Source organism: Adiantum capillus-veneris, chromosome 3 (assembly GCF_014529385.1).
Source record: "Adiantum capillus-veneris isolate H3 chromosome 3, ASM1452938v2, whole genome shotgun sequence".
NCBI classification, from domain to species: domain Eukaryota; kingdom Viridiplantae; phylum Streptophyta; class Polypodiopsida; order Polypodiales; family Pteridaceae; genus Adiantum; species Adiantum capillus-veneris.
The window spans coordinates 24339963-24345637 of record NC_140933.1 but is presented as its reverse complement, the minus strand read 5'-3'; the positions used below and the strand labels follow the sequence as shown (position 1 = coordinate 24345637).

The 5675-nt window shown below is 40.1% G+C and overlaps 1 pseudogene; it reads right to left on the bottom strand.

Moving 5' to 3' along the window:
• Window positions 1-737: 737 nt before the first annotated feature.
• On the bottom strand, window positions 738-2813 carry LOC147460622 (syntaxin-124-like; annotated as a pseudogene).
• Window positions 2814-5675: the final 2862 nt, after the last annotated feature.

Sequence of the window (5675 nt, the reverse complement as noted above, 5' to 3'; positions counted from 1 at the left end):
ATGTATCGGAAGATTGTGGGCAGCCTGATCTACTTGACTATCTCACGGCCGGATTTGAGTTACACAGTTGGCTTGGAGAGTCAGTTTATGTAGCTTCCTAGGAAGCCACACTTGGATGCGGTGCGGCGTACATTGCGCTATGTGAGTGCTACATTGGATTATGCACTCTTTTATGAGGCTGGCACTGAGTTGCAGCTCTTTGGCTACACATATGCCGATTGGGCTGGTAGTGTATGTGATCGACGATCTACCAGTGGGTTTATGTTCTCACTTGGGAGTGCTGCTATCACTTGGAGCAGCAAGAAGAAACCCACGGTTGCTTTATCGAGTACAGAGGCAGAGTACAGGGGTGTTGCAATGGCAACATGTAAGGTAGCATGGTTGCAGATGCTACTTGCGGATTTGGGGATACATGTGCAGGTACCAGTTGTCATTCACTGTGACAACATTAGCAGCATACAGTTGGCACGGAACCCAGTGTTCCATGCGAGGACAAAGCACATTGAGGTGCATTATCATTTTGTCAAAGAGCGGGTCTTGGATGGCGACATAGACCTCACATATGTGAGGACAGATGAGTAGGTTACAGACATCTTCACAAAGGCCCTTGGAGCGGAGAAGCTGCGGCGATTTTGAGCGATGCTTGGAGTACAGGAGATGGCGCTGAGCTTGAGGGGGAGTGTTGAGATATCAAGCTCAGATCATGGTCCACCTGGCTGATTCCCCACCGACATTTATCAATGGCGACCTTTGCCAGTGATACTACAGCTGTACTTCAGCGACAGGTCTACCTACCGAGAGTGATGGCACACCTATCGCCAGATCACTCACTAGCGGTTTCACATTGACCGTTGTACATAGCACTAATTATGTTGTAGTCCTCTTTTATGTTTGTAGACCTTGCCTATGTTCTTGGTGTGAAGAAGAAGAAGATTTCAGCCTCCTTCCTTGTGTACTCCATTGTTAGGGTTTGTATGTGTGTGTGCTTGCAAGAGCTAAAGCTCTCCTCCTCTCTCTTTCTTTTCATTTTTGAGTTCTACCTTCTTTTGTTTGAGTTGAGTAGGTGTGAGGTCTTCTGTAAACCAAAGTTTGGTGTCTTTGAGAAGCCTCAATTGCGAGAGAGAGAGAGAGAGAGAGAGAGAGAGAGAGAGAGAGAGAGAGAGAGAGAGAGAGAGAGAGAGAGAGTGAGAGTGAGAGAGAGAAAGATAAAATGCCATGTGGCATGTATGTGTGTGTGTGTGTGTACATTTTGGATTCAAAATTGAGTATGAAGCTGGGCGTGAAGGTAAGTAGCATGAGGAGAAGCAGGATCATGAGGGCAATGATCATCCATTTGTGGGTGCTACGCTGGTATTATTTGATGCTTTTGAGCTAATGGGCACCTCGATCGATGTAGGCATTGGCCTGGCTCCCATAGCTCTCAATGTCATTCAGCTCGCCACCTTGCGTATCCACCAGCACTGCCATGTCCCCATGAATATCTGATGCAGCTTCAATAGAGTCTTCTCCATCTCCATGGCTGCATCATGCTGCTCCTGTATTTCTTTGATGGTATCCAACACTTGCCCCCTCCTCTATTCCTCTATCGACTTCTGAAAAAATCTCTTGCTTTGCCCTGTTTCAATGATGTGCACCAATGTTTCCTCATCTGGGAGCTGCTCGTTCACCGTGTAGAATCTTTGCTTTACCGTCTCCCGATACTATGGCCTTGCCTTCTCTTGCAAGCTCTAAAATTTCTCCATCAGATCTTTTAGCTTCTTCCTCATAGAATTGGTAATAGAAGAGCAAGAGCAATCAGAGGGCATTCCCGATCCACATCTCGGAATGCTCCTATTGGCTTCTTCCTCACGGAATCAATAATAGAAGAGCGAGAGAAATCAAAGGGCATTCTTGATCCACATCCTGCAATGCTCCTATTGGGCTTCATTGGATAGTATCCAAATCCTCTAGCTTGGCTTTGATGGCCCTTGCCTTGAACACAATCTCCCAAACATCCCCATCCATCCGCTCATGCACTTCCTTCATTCTCTGCGCACGGTGTGCGTGTGTCTACCAAGCAGCCCCTTCACCTTCTCCATCTCCTTCTTCACTCCACTCACCTCCTCAAAGAGCATAGCTAGACTCTGCTACTTGCCCCCAAGCCCCATCTCCAAGTCACCAACTACATACTTCTCGAGGTCTATATAGTCCCCTATTCCTGCTTTTGTCAAGGACTTAGGCAATAGATCGTTCATTGCAGCGTTCTCTCCACACACCCACTCACAAACACATTTACTACAAACTTAGAAGTGGAAGGGGCTGCCTCAAACGGAAGAGAACACATATGACCGTTGATGCTAGGTGACCGTTGAAGTATATTAGATTGCCTACAGCTATCTGATGTAATGAGTGCCTGCACTTGATGGACTAGGGTGCCAAATGCATCCCGATCAGAGGGCATTCTTGATTGACATCCCAAAATGCTCCTAATGGCTTCATCGGAGGTATTCAGATCCTATGGCTCGGCTTTGATGGCTTGATCAGAACCTCCCAAACATCCCCGTCCATCCGCTCATGCAGTTCTTTCATTGTTCTTTCATTGTCTGGGCATGGTGTTCACGCTTGCTCTCCTCATGGGCATCCTATATTCTACCAAGCAGTTCCTTCACCTTCTCCATATCTTTCTTCACTCCACTCACCTCCTCAAAGAACATTTCTTGACTCTGCTGCTCGCCCCCAAGCCCCATCATCATGTCACTAGCTACATCCTTTTTGAGGTCTACATAGTCCCCTGCTCCTGCTTTTGTCAAGGACTTAGTCAGCAAATCATTCATTGTAGGGTTCTCTCCACACACCTAAATACATACATACATATATGTATGTAAGTAAGTATGTATGTATGTATGTACAAATATGCATGCATATGTATGTATTTATGTATATTTGTATGTACATACATACATATTTTAGCGATGTACATCTCCTGTCTGGTATGTGTGCGTGTGTGTGTTTGTTCTCGCTCCAATTATTCCCAAGAGCAGTATACAGGGAGAGAGGGCTATTTTGTGGCTGTGCTCGGCCTAGTGAGGTAGTCTACACTCATGCCTAGGCTTACTTCAGCCTGTTGCACAATGCCCATGTAGGTGCTCATGTTATATCTATCATAGTTGATGCCATCTTCTCGTAGGCTTGGTCTCCGACCGGGGTTTTTGGCCTGCCCAAAGGGCAAATGGCAGAGATCACACTTTCTTTTTTTTCTGACTAAATAGGAAAAAACTTGAGGTTGAAATTTTCAAGTATTTTGAAATAGATTAAAATATGATTATGTACATGAAGATATTTTGGCACTCATTGAAATGAAGAGTCTGTAATCTAATGATGGACATGTCTTGAGTTTTGAAAAATGAAATGAACGCTCATATCAAAGAAAAGATTTTGTGTTGCCCAATGCCTTAGAAAGCATGAAACGTTGACAGCCTTATATGTTAAATGATAAAGCTTAGAGGCTCCACAAATCCCAAGAGTCACTTTTTTATTTTGAAATTTGAGAAGTTCTTTTACCCATCTTTTTATTTTGAGAATTTCATTCACGGTTGAAACTTGAGGTAATAACTAAAGTTGTCATTTTTGTTGGTTAAAACTTTATGGAAGGAATTGATCTTTTAGAGCTTTAATCTTTAAAGATTTTTTTTTGAGATTTTAAAGCTAATCCAATGAGGAACTAATTTTTTTTTTATTAGAAGGTAAAAATTTGAATTAAAGAAAGTGAAAATGTTACATGGATCCACAGATAGGGGGAGGGTCACCCCGAGACGTTAGAGATTTCGGACTTACTAACTTAGAACTTTAAAGCTTTTAAAGTGGGATTTATAATTTAGGGATCTACAGTTTTAATTTGTAAAAGGCGCTCTAGAGCTTAAAAATGTAGAATTTTGAAAGTGGGGTGTAGAGCATAGGGATCTAAAACTTAGGGTGTAGAGCTTAAGGGTGCTTTTTTAATTCAATTCACTATGCTTATGTTTTTTTTTAAAGCTTAGAGATATAGAGATTCTAAAGTGAGATCTAGCCTCAGATCAAGGCCTAAAATTGACGCTTTTTTTTTGTCAAGGGTTAGGTAATAACTAAAGTTGTCATTTTTGTTGGTTAAAACTTTATGGAAGGAATTTATCCTTTAGAGCTTTAATCTTTAAACATTTTTTTTTTGAAATTTTAAAGCTAATCCAATGAGGAACTAGAGTTTTTTTTTATTAGAAGGTAAAAATTTGAATTAAAGAAAGTGAAAATGCTACATGGATCCACAGGTAGGGGGAGGGTCACCCCGAGACGTTAGAGTTTTAGAGCTTACTAACTTAGAACTTTAAAGCTTTTAAAGTGGGATTTACAACTTAGGGATCTACAGTTTTAATTTGTAAAAGGCGCTCTAGAGCTTAAAAATGTAGAATTTTTAAAGTGGGGTGTAGAGCATAGGGATCTAAAGCTTAGGGTGTAGAGCTTAATGGTGTTTTTTTAATTCAATTCACTATGCTTATGTTTTTTTTAAAGCTTAGAGATGTAGAGATTTTAAAGTGGGATCTAGCCTTAGATTAAGGTCTAAAATTGACGCTTTTTTTTTTGTCAAGGGTTAGGTAATAACTAAAGTTGTCATTTTTGTTGGTTAAAACTTTATGGAAGGAATTTATCCTTTAGAGCTTTAATCTTTAAAGATTATTTTTTTTGAGATTTTAAAGCTAATTCAATGAAGAACTAGAGTTTTTTTTATTAGAAGGTAAAAATTTGAATTAAAGAAAGTGAAAATGTTACATGGATCCACAAGTAGGGGGAGGGTCACCCCGTGTGGTGTGACGTTAGAGTTTATGGCTTACTAACTTAGAACTTTAAAGCTTTTAAAGTGGGATTTACAACTTAGGGATCTACAATTTTAATTTGTAAAAAGCGCTCTAGAGCTTAAAAATGTAGAATTTTTAAAGCGGGGTGTAAAGCATGGGGATCTAAAGCTTATGGTGTAGAGCTTAAGGGTGCTTTTTTAATTCAATTCACTATGCTTATGTTTTTTTTTGTAAAGTTTAGAGTCGTAGAGATTTTAAAGTAGGATCTAGCTTTAGATCAAGGCTTAAAATTGACGCTTTTTTTTTGTCAAGCGCTATTTTGTCTATCAAAACATGTGCTTTAAAAAAAACTCATGTCATTTGACATGTTAGAATCTCAAAATTGCCTATCATTTTTGGTGTTTATATCTTTAAGTTAACGATATATATGAAAAATTATATAAATTGATTGCATTACACAAAGCATATGAAAGGGTACTTGAAAAATGGCATATCAAGAAGAAAATTCTACCAGGCCTGGCATGATTCCATACATTATGTTTGTGTTTATCCTATCAAAACACCACTTTGATACTCTTCAATCTTTCATCGCGATCAACATTTATGATGTAATCTGTAAATCACTTTCTCTATGGATCAATATGATTACCATCCTAATAGTTTTTTGTTTCACTTTCATGTTCTTTATTAGTTTCCTTAATTTGACAGGCCTTGTGATTTTATCACTTGTTACCAGCAGGGTTGCAGGGTATTTTATTATTTTCACCCAGAGGGTTGTCCCAAGATGATGGTCGTGCATATGTGGGAGGGACTATAAATAGGCCCCCTTCCCCTTTCTTGAACAGTACATGAGCACTAGGGAGTTACGTG